General features: G+C 41.9%; 1 protein-coding gene across 6 annotated transcripts in view; it reads left to right on the top strand.

Annotated features, from left to right (window-relative positions):
• The window catches only part of CSMD3 (CUB and Sushi multiple domains 3), a 1,342,864-nt gene that overhangs the window by 210,274 nt on the left and 1,116,742 nt on the right, over positions 1–15,848 (top strand). The window lies entirely within an intron of this gene.

Genomic DNA, 15,848 nt, shown 5'->3' with positions numbered 1-15,848 from the left:
ACAGTGTGGAGGTGTTGGCAGCATGAGGAGACCATATAGTTGCTGTATGACACAGCCTGGAGCTTGCAGCTTCACAATCCCTAACATTAAAAGATGCATTTTGAAATTTAAATTAAAGATTTATATTAGCTAGTGCTACCATAAAGATTTTTAGGCCCAGGCCCAGCAGCATCAGTAAACCATATATTGGCTGAATGACACAGCCTGGAGGTGGCTGAATCATGAAGAGACCCTATAGTGGCTGAATGGCACAGCCTTGAAGTGGCTGTAGCATGAGGAGACCATATAGTGTCTGAATTGCACAGCCTGGAGTTGGCAGAAGCATGAGGAGACCATTGAAATTTAAGATTTTTAAATTTAAATTTTGAAATTGGAATTTCACTACTATGCCTTACATACTTATTGCGTATATGAGGGGAGTACAATATGCTTCACTACGCTTAACACGTACAGAATAGTACACTACTTAGGTATAGGTATGTTCTATGCACTTATGAGCGCAAAAAAATGTGCTACAGTACACTTAAAAAAGTTTCTTAGTACAACACCAGCCGGTGAGTACTTTTGCCTTGACTTTCACAGTATCGAGGCCCTTGACAGATTAACAGGTACAAAATAGTACACTACTTAGATGTAAGTATGTGGTATGCACTTATTAGGGGGAAAAAATGTGCCACAGTATATTTAAAAAAGTATCTGAGTAAAACACCAGTCTGTGAGTACTTTTGCCTGAACTTTCACAGTATCTAGGCCCTTGACAGATTAACAGGTTTAAAATAGCAAACTACTTAGATGTATGTATGTGGTATGCACTTATGAGGGCAGACACATGCGCTACAGTACACTTAAAAAATGCATTTTTGCATAACACCAGCAGTACACAACAGTGCTGCAGCACACAGTCGCTGTGTACTAAACATAAAATTGCACTCTTTCACAGACTATTGGAAATGGACTTCTGGGTATGTATTATACTGTCTACAGACTAGTATAACCAGCAGACCATTTGTGGTGGAGGTTGAGGCAACACACAGATCTCTGCCCCTCTCTGTACTGCAATGCTGTTCACAGAGACTGAGGGGTTAATCGCTGCAGTAAGAATTAATTTCTGGACAAAAACGCTGTGCTCTGTGTCCTACAGAAGGCTGAGGCGACTAAGAGGTAAAACCCTGCTGGAACAAGCTTTTCTGTGTAACACACACACAGCGATATCCGTCCTATTTGTATGCAGTGTAATGAATGACATGATGAGGCGCAAAATGGCTTCCGAATATATACAGTGGGGATCAAAAGTTTGGGCACCCCAGGCAAAAATGTGTATTAATGTGCATAAAGAAGCCAAGGAAAGATGGAAAAATCTCCAAAAGGCATCAAATTACAGATTAGACATTCTTATAATATGTCCACAAAAGTTAGATTTTATTTCCATCATTTACACTTTCAAAATAACAGAAAACAAAAAAATTGGTGTCTGCAAAAGTTTGGGCACCCTGCAGAGTTAATATCTTGTACTGCCCCCTTTTGACAAGTATCACAGCTTGTAAACACTTTTTGTAGCCAGCCAAGAGTCTTTCAATTCTTGTTTGAGGTATCTTTGCCCATTCTTCCTTACAAAAGTCTTCCAGTTCTTTAAGATTTCTTGGCTGTCTGTCACGCACTGCTCTTTTAGGGTCTATCCATAGATTTTCAATTATGTTGAGGTCAGGAGATTGTGAAGGCCATGGAAAAACCTTCAGTTTACGCCTCTTGATGTAATCCCCCGTGGATTTCGAGGTGTGTTTAGGATCATTATCCATTTGTAGAAGCCATCCTCTCTTTAACTTTAGCTTTTTCACAGATGGCATCAAGTTAGCATCCAAAGTTTGCTGAAATTTTATTGAATCAATTTTTCCTTCTTCTCATGAGATGTTCCCTCTGCCACTGGCTGCAATACAACCCCAAAGCATGATTGATCCACCCCCATGCTTAACAGTTGGACAGAGGTTCTTTTCATTAAATTCTGTTCCCCTTCTTCTCCAAACGTACCTTTGCTCATTCCGGCCAAAAAGTTCAATTCTAACCTCATCAGTCCACAGAACTTGTTTCCAAAATGCATCAGGCTTGTCTATATGTTCATTTGCAAAGTTCAAACGCTGATTTTTGTGGCGAGGACGTAGAAGAGGTTTTCTACTGATGACTCTTCCATGAAGACCATATTTGTACAAGTATCTCTTTATAGTGTGTATAGTGTGTACCACAACTCCAGTGTCTGCCAGATCTTTCTGGAGGGATTGTGCAGTCTAAGGTGTGTTTTGAATTATTTTTCTCACAATCCTGCGAGCTGTTCTGTCTTATATTTTTCTTGGTTTTCCAGATCTTGCATTAACTTCCACTGTTCCTGTTGACTGCCATTTCTTAATTACATTCCGAACAGAGGATATTGACATCTGAAAACGTTTTGCTATCCTCTTATAGCCTTCTCCAGCTTTGTGAGCGTCAACTATTTTCAGTTTCAGATTTCTAGACAACTGCTTAGAAGAACCCATGGTGCTGATTGTTGGGGCAAGGTCAGATGAGTCTGGGCATTTAAAATCTTTGAGATTGACATCACCTGGTCTTCCCAGATGATTTTTGAGAACAATCCATGACACTGGCAGGTCTCAGCTTTGCAAAGGGGGCAGTGCATGCTATAAATTCTGCAGGGTGCCCAAACTTTTTTAGACACCATTTCTATATGTTCTGTTATTTTGAAGTGTAAATGATGGAAATAAAATCTAACTTTTGTTGACATATTATAAGAATGTCTAATCTGTAATTTGATGCCTTTTGGAGATTTTTCCATCTTTCCTTGGCTTTTTTATGCACATTAATACAAATTTTTACCTGGGGTGCCCAAACTTTTGATCCCCACTGTAGGTCTGTGACATCACAGGGGTGACTGGCTGGTGATAGGCTGCATCCTACATGTGATTCAGGGTCATCCCGCCTACTTCCCTTCCCGCCTTGCCTTCCCGCCTTCCCAACGTTCCTTGCCCCATGTACTGACATGTGGATCCGCCATTTTAGATGCACAGTAGCCTGGACCACGGTAAATGGAGTTTAATGAAGCGATTTGTGTCATAGAATTGCGGCAATATTCGCATTTGCTGCAAATCGAATATTTCATGAAATTCGTAATGAATTTGAGTTCACCAGCTTCGATTCACTCCTCTCTAGTAAGAATGAAAGATGACACTCACTAGGTAGCAAAGAAAAAGTCAATTTATTCAGACAGCATGCGTACAAGATGCAATGGCCGACACACCATTTCTCACCACTTACAGGTGCTTAGTCTTAATCTTAATCACGATTAAGCACCTGTAAGCGGTGAGAAATGGCCTGTTTGGACTTTTTCTTTGCTACCTGGTGAGTGCCATCTTTCATTCTTACCAAGTCCTATCATAGGATAGTTCATCAATATCAGATTGGATCAGTGAACCTGATGCAGCTCAGTTCCATTCATCTAAATGGGAATGTGCTGCAGAGAGCTGCAGTATATGCCACAGCCAATATTGCATGTATGGCACTTTCCCTGGTATACAATGGTAGTAATAAGTTGCATCCTATTTTTTCAGGTGTCCAGTGTGGTACCAGGAGTTACACCCTCACCCCCTTCCAATCTTATGCTGGTGGCATATTCAAAAGAACTCCAATTTTAGTTTTTTTTTACCTAAAGCAGCCATAGTAAAACACAAAATTCTGGTTTCTTGACTATGAAGATATTTCCTATACTAGGCATAAAATGAATGAAAATCCAATTCCTTATTCAACTACCTAGTATGTATTCAACAAGATTAAGAGACCAGAAACCCTACTGAGAGCTCTGTCTAAAGTGGTACTCCGGCCGTGTTCGCTAAGGGTCTGATTACTGGCGATCACGGGGACTGAGCATAGTGACGTCACGGCTCCGTCCCTGTATGATGTCACACTCCGCCCCCTCAATGCAAGCCTATGGGAGGGGGCGTGACAGCTGTCATGCCCCTCCAATATACTTGCATTGAGGGGGCGGAGCCATGACGTCTCTATGCTCCGTCCTCGTGGTCGAGATGGACTCAGCCTGAGGACCTCCAGCTGTTCCGGAAGCCGCTAAAGGTGGGTGCTGCATGGTAGATCCCGGGAGTCCCCAGCGGCAGAACCCCCATGATCTGACATCTTATCCCCTATCCCTTGGATAGGGTATAAGATGTATAGGGGCGGAGTACTCCTTTAAAGAGCACCTGTCACCAAGCTAAACTTTCAATATATTGTTCCTTATGCAATTATAAGACGCCTTTATATGTTTTTAATATGATTGAAAAAACAGCCACTATGTGGCTCTGTTCTGTTCCCTGTGCAAGTAAAAAAGTTAGTTTGGTCTCCTCCCAGCCTGGCAGGAGACCAAACTCAGGAAGTGCATGCGGGGCATGGTGAAGCACAGTTTTCACAGCTTCAGTGACGTTGTGCCTGCTGAGGAATGCCCACTTTCTCCTGCCGGGAGCTAACACAATGTAAGCAAGGGGAAAGGTATGATACACAGCTTTTAAAGCTCAAAATAAATGTTAAGGGCACGAGGGGTGTTAGGAATAGTTAGGGAATATAATCTGAGTTATTTAAGAAAATATAGTTTGATGACTGATACTCTTTGAACCCAAATGGATCCAATTAGGAATTTTATATGGTAGGATTCCCCCCCCCCCCTTCCCCCCCCCCCTTCCCCCCCCCCCCCCCCCACAATTTTTTTTTTTTTTTTTTGCCCAAAAGAATTGTATTATATATTTTTTATATTATTTATATTATTATGCATATTATTATTTATTAATTGTTGATGACAATGTTCTATACTCTCTATTGTCAGTAGTCACATCACATCATATCATTATAGACAACACAATCTGATCCTTGTGTGGCAAAATAAACAGAAATTAACTGTCATTTTTTGAATAATTGTGTAAATTATAGAAGATGCTTAACCAGATAAATACTATACTCTGTGCAACATTATTACAAATCTCAGTTATGCAAAAAAAAAAAAAAAAAAAAGTTTACAATATCTTTTTTATTTTTTATTTCCCAAATAATTTTTATTGTTATGTTACTTGCTATTTTCAGCCTGGTATAAAATACATTATTCATTAATTATTAAGCCAGTAAATTATTCACAGACGTGTTAATGGATTTCTGAAACAATGATGTCATTTACATTTTTGCCTTTGGAGCACTTTTAATTAAGTCTAATCAGAAGTCACAGTCAAAAGTCGACATCTCAGCACTTAACAGCCCAGATATTGTGCTCATTGTTGAACTCTAATGTGAACTGTCTGTGTCAAATGCTGCAAATTACAGAAATCAAATAACATAATTATAGTAGACACTACTTTAGTTTACTAATAATCAAGCAATTACATCAAGCACCACATTGTCCTGTAGCTTTCTCACATGGAGTATATGTCTGGAGGAGCAATGGCTGGGTACACGGATACACATTTAAGATGTATTCCCCTAGGAACCGGACTAGGTTTTTTTTTTTTTATTTACCTTGAAGAGAATGTGTCATTAGAAAATGACCTTTTGTTTACATAATGTTTTTTTTTTTTTGTCAGCAACTACCCTCCATTAGATAGCCTGAATGATTTGTAACATTTATTATTGAATGTTTTTTATTATTACTATTATAGCTAGAGCTAAATGCAGGAGAGGAGTAAATCAAGCCTAGATTGTGAACCATGCCTGAAAGGTAAATCAAGGTTTTCTTTTTCCTCGCTGACAAGTGACAACCCATAAAGTTCTTAGGGAGCTGTTTTTTGTGTGTAAATATCAGGGATAACACCACTGCATGTGCATATTTCAGCCTACATAATTTAACCCCTCACTTTTTTATAGTCTATAGACTTATCATCATTGTCATCAGCTGCAGTTCATTGTTTAGTGTAACCCCTTCCTTGGTGTACTCTTGCTGTATATTTACTTCATGTTCACTTAGCACCTTGCAAACCCAGTGAATCATTAGCTCCCTTCTCCCTCCACATGCTATCTATAGTAGGGATGCACCGATATATCGGCGGCCGATACATATCGGCCGAAAATAGCTGTTTCGGGGAAATGCCGAAACAACTAAAAATGTGCCGATAATGAGCCACCTCCCCTGCCCGCCCACAGCACAAGTTGCAAACACTGCCAGTGGCAGAGGCACTCGTGGGGGGTGCAGGGGGGGGCGGGCGCAACAACTGGGGGGCGCTGTCTCTGGGATAGGAATACTTATTTTTATGTGCCCGGGCCGGCTCCCGTGTGTGGCAGCAGGCGGGGGCCGGCCAGAGCATATAAAACCTAATACTGTATACTAAAAACCAGGGGGCCTCCAGCTGTTGTGAAACTACAACTCCCAGCATGCCCGGACCGGCAAAGTCTGTCCGGGCATGCTGGGAGTTGTAGTTTCACAACAGCTGGAGGCCCCCTGGTTTTTAGTATACAGTATTAGTTTTTATATGCTCTGGCCGGCCCCCGCCTGCAGCCATACATGGGAGCTGGCCCGGGCACATTAAAAGAAGTATTCCTAATCCTATCCCGGACATCCCTGTGTCCCGAAAAATCTTTTCGGGACATAAGGATGTCCGCCTGTCACTCACCATTCCCCGGCGTCCTTCTGCGATCCTCCTTCGGTCCTTCGCTTCTCTGCCTCTATGGTCGTACGCACGGGACGTCACTGACGTCCCGTGCGTACAACCATAGAGACGCAGGAGGACCGCAGGATCATCGCAGGAGAACGCACGCCGGCCGGGGCCTGGTAAGTGACCGCGTCATCTTGATCAGTGTTTCGGTCACCGCTTCCCCGGTCCCAGCACCTACTGCTATGGTCCATGGGCCATAGCAGTAGATGTGACCCCGGGCCGGAGGAGCGGTGACCGGATCACTGTGGGGGCAGCAGTACAGACATACAGCCTCCAGCCATACACTGTATATGGCTGGAAGCTGTATGTCTGTGGGGTGGGGGGAAGCTGCCTACTATTGTGGGGGAACTGCCTAATATTGTTGGGGGGCAGCTGCCTACAAATGTGGGGGAGCTGCCTAATATTGTGTGGGGGGGAGCTGCCTACAAATGTGGGGGGAGCTGCCTAATATTGTTGGGGGGCAGCTGCCTACAAATTTGGAGGGGAGGGATCTGCCTAATATTGTTGGAGGGAGCTGCCTAATATTGTTGGGGGGGAGCTGCCTAATATTGTGGGGGGGGGGGGAGCTGCCTACAAATGTGGGGGAGCTGCCTAATATTGTGGGGGGAGCTGCCTAATATTGTGGGGGGAGCTGCCTAATATTGTGGGGGGAGCTGCCTAATATTGTTGGGGGGAGCTGCCTAATATTGTTGGGGGGGAGCTGCCTAATATTGTGGGGGGGAGCTGCCTACAAATGTGGGGGAGCTGCCTAATATTGTTAGGGGGAGCTGCCTAATATTGTTGGGGGGAGCTGCCTAATATTGTTGGGAGGAGCTGCCTAATATTGTTGGGGGGAGTTGCCTAATATTGTTGGGGGGGGGAGCTGCCTAATATTGTTGGGGGGGGGAGCTGCCTACAAATGTGGGGGAAGCTGCCTAATATTGTTGTGGGGAGCTGCCTAATATTGTTGTGGGGAGCTGCCTAATATTGTTGTGGGGAGCTGCCTAATATTGTTGTGGGGAGCTGCCTAATATTGTTGTGGGGAGCTGCCTAATATTGTGGGGGAACTGCCTACTATTGTGGGGGAACTGCTGACCTAATGTGGGGGGGAGCTGCCTAATATTGTTGGGGGGAGCTGCCTAATATTGTTGGGGGGAGCTGCCTACTATTGTGGGGGAGCTGCCTATTAATGTGGGGGAGCTGCCTAATATTGTTAGGGGGAGCTGCCTAATATTGTTGGGGGGAGCTGCCTAATATTGTTGGGGGGAGCTGCCTAATATTGTTGGGGGGAGTTGCCTAATATTGTTGGGGGGGAGCTGCCTAATATTGTTGGGGGGGGGAGCTGCCTACAAATGTGGGGGGAGCTGCCTAATATTGTTGTGGGGAGCTGCCTAATATTGTTGTGGGGAGCTGCCTAATATTGTTGTGGGAAGCTGCCTAATATTGTTGTGGGGAGCTGCCTAATATTGTTGTGGGGAGCTGCCTAATATTGTGGGGGAACTGCCTACTATTGTGGGGGAACTGCTGACCTAATGTGGGGGGGAGCTGCCTAATATTGTTGGGGGGGGGAGCTGCCTAATATTGTTGGGGGGAGCTGCCTAATATTGTTGGGGGGAGCTGCCTAATATTGTTGGGGGGAGCTGCCTAATATTGTTGGGGGGGGGAGCTGCCTAATATTGTTGGGGGGAGCTGCCTACTATTGTGGGGGAGCTGCCTATTAATGTGGGGTAGCTGCCTTTTAATGTGGGGGAACTCCCGACCTAATGTGGGGGAGCTGGCAATCTAATGTGGGGAAATGTGCATTTTATCAGAAGACGGGGAGAAGTCATTTTCGGTTTCGGTATCGGTTTCGGCCGGACATTTTTTTTTATTTCGGTTTCGTTTCGGTTCTGAAATTTCCATTTCGGTGCACCTCTAATCTATAGTATATAGTGTATTGTAAATCGTCCCCCAGCACTGTGCCAACCAGTTATCAGCACTGTGCCAACCAGTTATCAGCACTGTATCATAGCAGAAAGTAGAAATTCCCAGCATGTGGATAGAGGATATGTTATTTTTCTTTGCTTTTTGACTGGTTAACCCCTTAAACACAGGCAATAAACATTATTAATTATTATTACTATAATTTATTATTGTTATTTTTTTTTTGGGGGGGGGGTGGTGGGCTGTCCAGCATCAACCCCCCCCACCCCCCCCAAATTCGCTAGACCATCTCAGAAGGTGGGGGCTGGATCACTGAGTGGGGAGAGATGGGCCCCATTCTAGAACTCATGGGGGTCCTATAATAGGATAAATAAAATGTATAGAAGTAAGGACCACATCAGGAGCATTTAGCACTATAGTGTTAGATATGGGTAATAAATTGTGATGTTCTGTTTCTTTAGTTTAATTGTATACAGCTTGCTCTCCGTTTTTCCTTTCTTATTTTTCGTGTTCTATACAGACTCCCAGGTGGGTCATGACATCTGCAGCTCAGCCCCTGTTTGAGCAGGTAGACTACAAGAGTGAACTGTCAATATACACCTTTGGGTCACCCGATCGCCAGGGACCCCATGGGTAAAAAGTAGATGCCTTCGTTATGAACACAAGATTAATTTTCAGCTTTTGCCCAGTGCATCAGTTTAATTTGTACTTATTATCTATATCTCGAATAGACTGTAAATAGATTTCCCATCTGATTTACTTGAATTACAAATATTAGACATTCGCAAGTTGCAGACTGTCATCTTCATTTTTTGTTATAAAATCCAAAAACTAAATTGATCTGACTACTTTTTTTTTCCAAAAGAAAGGGGGATAAAGAGAGATTTGAAAGTCATTTGGAATCACAGCCGAGCAAAATTGGTGAAGACAGTTAATATTTTCAAGGATAAGATAACATTGAAACCATTTTTTTTTTTGCATTGTAATTAAATCACCAAGGGGGAATGTCTTCTGCTTCCACTATAAAGTTACAGTATATTCTAATAAAAAAAAGAAAGAAAACATTTGATTATTTAGCAAACATCAAGAAGTTTAAAAACATACAATTAAAAAAGATCTTATATGCTGCTGAGAAAAAGGGGTATATTACACCACAGACATCTAATCCTCTAATCAAAGAGTAGGGACCCCCTAGGATCTCCCTGCCGCACCTATGCAGCACCCGGCATTCTAAATAGTATGTTTAGAACACTGAGTTTGTGAAGCCGGATACATCATGCCACACCCCCTCCATTCATGTCTATTGGAGGGGTGTGATGGCCGTCACGTCCCCTCGTGTAGACATGAATGGAGGAGGCATGGCATGACGTCATATCTCCGGCCACCCAAAACCAGCGTTCTAAACACACTGTTTAGAATGACTGCACAGAGAATGCGGGGGGTCCCAGCAGCGGAACCCCCGTGATCAGACACCTTATCCCCTATTTTAGATAGGGGATAAGTTTAGTGATGAGCGACAGCGGCCATATTCAAATTTGTGATATTTTGCAAATATATGGATGAATATTCGTCCTATGTTCGCAAAATTCACATATTCGCTATGTTCGTTTTGTTCATGTGAAAATTCTTAATGAAATTTGCATAGTGCGCATGCGCAATTATATATTTTACCTAAAAGAAGGGAGGGATCAATGTCCAGTCTGGAAGTGCCGAGATTCGCATAAATTTGCATACAAAATTTGCTTAAAAAAATCAAACCAATATTCGTCATTACAAAAATGTTTCAATATATTCCAAATATTTTGAAAATCATAAGGTGCCGATATTCGCGGTAAAAACTTGCATTTCGAATATTCAAGCTCAACAGTAGATAAAATGTCTAGCAAAGGAGTTCTCCTTTAAATATTATAGTTGAAAAAACTAAAATCTGTAAAAGAATTCTACAATGTCCCGTCTATTCCATTCCCAACTCTTCATCTTAGCATTCAAGAACACTTGGACTTACAGCTCACTCAACAAAGATAAGATTCAATAGTATCTAAATCCAACAGACATTTCTGAGATATAACATTTCTTTATGGTTCTTTTCAGACTTTGATCCTTTTATTTTCTCTACGTTCAGTTACACAGTAATGTGGATTATTAGTTACTTTCGTCTCATCATACAAGCTTGTTTCTGATTTCAGATCTAGGTTGGCTATGTAGTCGCTCTATTTTCAGCGTTATTGGGCATATTGAGGGTGTCCACACTATTTTTTTTTTTAACAAAGAAAAGATAAAAAAACTGAAATTGATTTAGAAATGACATTGTAAAAATGATTATCAAGGAGTATAGTGCAGGTGAATCACCTATTAAAATTGATCTTCCTTTCAAGGCTGGTGCAAGGATTTTTGCCACCCTGGACAAAAGCTAGTTTTGCCATTTCTTTACCCTGCACATTGGCTTTGCCCTTTGACATGCCCCACCTTACTACTGGGGTGACACACTGTAACAAACCTCCCCCTCATGTAATCACCTTACTATTGGGTGAACACACTGTAACACATCTCCTCATCATCACCTTACTAGGGTGAAACACTGTAACAACCCCACTCCTTATGTAATCTCCTTACTACTGGGGTGGCACACTGTAGCAAACTTCTTCCTCATGTTATCACCTTACTACTGGATAGACACACTGTAACAACCCCACTCCTTATGTAATCTCCTTACTACTGGGGTGGCACACAGTAGCAAACTTCTTCCTCATGTTATCACCTTACTACTGGATAGACACACTGTAACAACCCCACTCCTTATGTAATCTCCTTACTAGTGTTGCTCGCGAATATTCGCAATTTGAATTTTATTCGCGAATATCGCATATTCGCGAATTCGCGAATATTCGCGAGTTCGCGAATATTTGCGAATATAGCGCTATATATTCGTAATTACGAATATTCTTTATTTTATTTTATTTTTTTTCACAGTACACATCACAGTGATCATCCCTCTCTGCTTCCAGCTTATGTGGTGTAAGAAGGCTCCAATACTACTGTGTGAGACTGGTGTGCGAAGTTTTGCATATGCGAACATTTGCATATGCTAATTTTCGCATATGCGAATTTTCGCTTATGTTAATTTTTGTATATGCAAATTTTCGCACACGCGAATATTCGCATATACGAAAATAAAACGAGAATATTGCGAATATGCGAATATTCGTGAATATGACGAATATTCGTACATATATTCGCGAATATTCGCGAATTTGAATATGGCCTATGCCGCTCAACACTACTCCTTGCTACTGGGGTGGCACACTGTAGCAAACTTCTTCCTCATGTTATCACCTTACTACTGGATAGACACACTGTAACAAACCTCCTCATTGTGTAATCACCTTACTAGAGAGACACACTGTAACAAACCCACTCCTTATGTAATCTCCTTACTACTAGGGGTGACACACTGTAACAAACTCACTCCTTATGTAATCTCCTTACTACTATGGGTGACACACTGTAACAAACGTCCTTCTCATGTAATCTCCTTACTACTGGGATGACACACTGTAATAACACTCCTCCTGTATGTAATTACCTTACTACTGCGTTTAGAAGGTGGTGCTGGCTGGGCGGGTACTTCGGGTGAGCGGGGGCTTCGGATGCTAGCTTGCTACTAACTTTCTTGTAGCGTGCAGAGTGGTGCCCCCATCAAGAGGGCACTCTAGGCAGTTGCCTATTTTGCCTATAGGTAGTACTGGCCCTGCTTCCCTTGAAGGGGTGCTCCCCTGTTCTTTTCCTTAATATGGTGATTTCTCAACTTTCTTGGATTATGGTCTAAGAAAAATTAAACATTCTCAGGGTGAACACTGTCAAATTATTTAACAAAGTTTGTCATCCTTGGACATCCTCCTCCCATGTGTCTGATATGTCTCCTTACCTATTATTGTAACTAGATGTTCATGTAAATCACATCAAATAAGTTAATTCAGAATGATGACTATCTAGTGTACCTGTAAGAGAGATGTAGTAATTTTCTTGGTGAATTGGTTGCCAGGGAAACTGTACAGGGCCCAGCAAGTCCATTCATGAGTCCATTTCTAAATAATGGTTTTCATACAAGGAACTCTTTGGGCATCCTGACCTGGACAACCTGACCACCCAGCATGAACTTGCATCTCTCCATACTTGGACTGAAAAATACCTTCAGCTTTACAGGTACACTTTAAAATTAGGCAATAAAATAGGGCTACATAAATAGATTTTGGTCAGGGGTAAGGGATCCCAATATAAGAGTTCATTTAGGCAGGGTTCACATTTGCGAAGCTCCCTATGGAAAATTTCTGTCCAGAGCTTTCAAGTGTGACCAGCGCCGACTGAATCAGTCAGTGCTAGGAACACGCGGACAATGCTGTTTCCATAGATGGCAATGTCTACAAAGTGGATTCCACCAGAACATTGAGCAGGTTTAATGTTCTAGCTGTATTATTTTGTTCAGAATTTTCTGTCTGTTAACAGAAAACCAATTCACCTGTATGTTAACCTTCATGCAGCAGAGCGGAATTCCGGTCAGAAATTCCATAGTTTGAACCTGGCCATAGTGTACATATGATACGTGTGAATTATTGATATCACTTGCCATTAACCAGTTAACTGGTTATTCATTGGTAAATTGGTAACATCATCTTGTATTCCCGTCTCCACATACAGTACATAGTATATCAGCTGTCTGAAACAAATGGAAGCCATTAATTAAGACATGATGAATTACCTGAATATTGCGATGAATTTCACCTGCTCCTGTCTGATGCAACTGTTAAGATGATAAATAATTTGTCTTCCGAAGCAGCAGAGCTCTAGAATAAGAGAATGCGAAAAAATCTTGGTTGGCTGCTTTCCCCAAAAGAAAATCAATCAAGTATTGTTATTTCCTTGCACTGAATGTGACTTGGAATAATTTATTGGTTACAACAACATCAAATACAAAAAAGTTTTCTTGTTTTTAAAACACAGACTTCAGCTTAACCCAAAAGATTTGTATTATGATGTTTTAGCATTTATAGTGTGGCTGCGAGAACCAAAGCACCTACCCCAGTTGTTCTTCTGAATCGATCCTAACTCATGATAGAACCCTACGGTGATCTAAGCTTGGCTTAGAAGATCTGTAGGGTCTTTTTGCCACAACGCAATCATTATTTATTAACTATTTTTAGGGCCATATGATTACAACCTTATAGAAAAGCAACTTATCTTCTTTGAGTTATGCTCCACCCCATTACTGGTTTCTTCTTTTTTTCTGTAGACTACACTGATCAGCCATAACATTAACATCCCTAGCAGCTGAAGGGAAAAACATTAACCCCTTAACGACGCAGGACGTATATTTACGTCCTGCGCCGGCTCCCGTGATATGAAGCGGGGTCGCGCTGCGACCCCGCATCACATCGCATCTGTCTCAGCGCTCATCAACGGCCGGGACCCATGGCTAATACCACACATCGCCGATCGCGGCAATGTGTGGTATTAACCCTTTAGAAGCGGCGGTCAAAGCTGACCGCCGCTTCTAAAGTGAAAGTGAAACTATCCCGGCTAATCAGTCCGGCAATTTGGGACTGCCACGGTGAAATTTCACCTTACCTGCCTCCTCGGTGTCCGATCGACGATTGACTGCTCCGTGCGGACGTTATACAGTGACGGGACATCGTGCCGGAAAAATTACTGCATGCAGTAATTTTTCCGCCACGATGTCCAGTCACTGTATAACGTCCGTAATGAATTACGGGCATATACGGGTGCAAACGGGCAGTTACAAAATCCCATAGGCTGCAATGCGATTTAGTCTCGGCCGTCAGGGGTTTTGTAACGGCAGGTTTTTGCCGAAAATCATGACGGAACATGCGACGGAACTTCAATAACGGAGAAATCACTAGTATGTAAAGGAGCCTTAGAAGGTAGGGGCTGGGGCACCACAATGGAGGAAATTAGTCCCATTCTGGAAATCATGCGAGATTCCCAGCTGTCAGGCCCCCAGCCTGTACGTGATTAGTGTTGGGCGCAAATATTCGCATTTCAAATTTTTATCACGAATGTGAATTTGTGAATGTTGCGACTATATTCGCTATATATTTGAAATTGAGAATATTCGTTTTCTGCATATTCGCAAATTCCTTCTTTTCACTTGTGGGCCAATTAGAATGATGCAAATACACTTGTAAGACGTTATCAACAACATCCCTAGCAGCCATTAGAAAAGTTGCCCACCCCCTCACTGTTTTCTTACTCGAATATGCAAATATTCATATATGCGAATATAACGAATACGCGAAATTCGCGAATATAGGAGGAATATTCATCTATATATTCGCGAAATATTGCAAATTAAAATATGGCCAATGCAGCTCATCACTATTCATGATCATACATTTATCCCCTAACCTGTGTTATATTACCCAAATAGCTCCTTAATTATCTTCTGACAGTCTCGTCCATCAAGGGGTGTCAGTCATTTTTTTAAAGGACAGGAGCAGCCACTCCAGCCTTTGAAAGGATGCCCTTGTTCTTGTACTGATTTACCCTAACTAAACAGCATCTGTAAAATAAAATAAAAATTATAAAATTCTGAAAAAATCTGATTGGTTCTGAATTGATTGACTCATTTTTAGTGACAATTAAATATGTGCAGGATACTGTATGTGTGAATAGACTCTTAAATGGGCACTGTCAAGTCCAAACACTTTTAATATATTAAAAAAGAGGAAAAAGTCTCCAGGCTACCTCCAGACAAAGTAGAAAAAAAGTGGAAAAGGCTAGCACGGCTGAATGAAATCTTCAAAGCTTTATTCACGAATCCTCGTTAAAAACCTTCACGGTGGCAGAAAGACAAGGACATATACAAAAATAGAAAAAATTGCACATGGAAAAACAGTCCTAACAAGGCTGACGCGTTTCAGTTTTGAGTAAGGGTATGGCAACCTGAAACGCGTCAGCCTTGTTTGGGACTGTTTTTCCATGTGCAATTTTTACTATTTTTGTAAATTTCCTTGTCTTTCTGCCACCGTGAAGGTTTTTAATGAGGATTCGTGAATAAAGATTTGAAGATTTCATTCAGCCGTGCTGGCCTTTTCTACTTTTTTTTCTACTTTTTACATATTGTTGCTTATGAAAATTAAAGACCTTTTGTAATATGGTTGTTTCATAAAAAAAAAAAAAATATTTAATGATGAAAAACGGCTCCTGAAAATCTCACCACTAGGGGTCCCCATATCTACTGGGACACTAACTAGTCCGGCAGCAGCATCA

This window comes from Hyla sarda, chromosome 5 (genome assembly GCF_029499605.1).
Source record: "Hyla sarda isolate aHylSar1 chromosome 5, aHylSar1.hap1, whole genome shotgun sequence".
Lineage (NCBI taxonomy): Eukaryota > Metazoa > Chordata > Amphibia > Anura > Hylidae > Hyla > Hyla sarda.
This window is presented reverse-complemented; position numbering and strand designations above follow the sequence as displayed.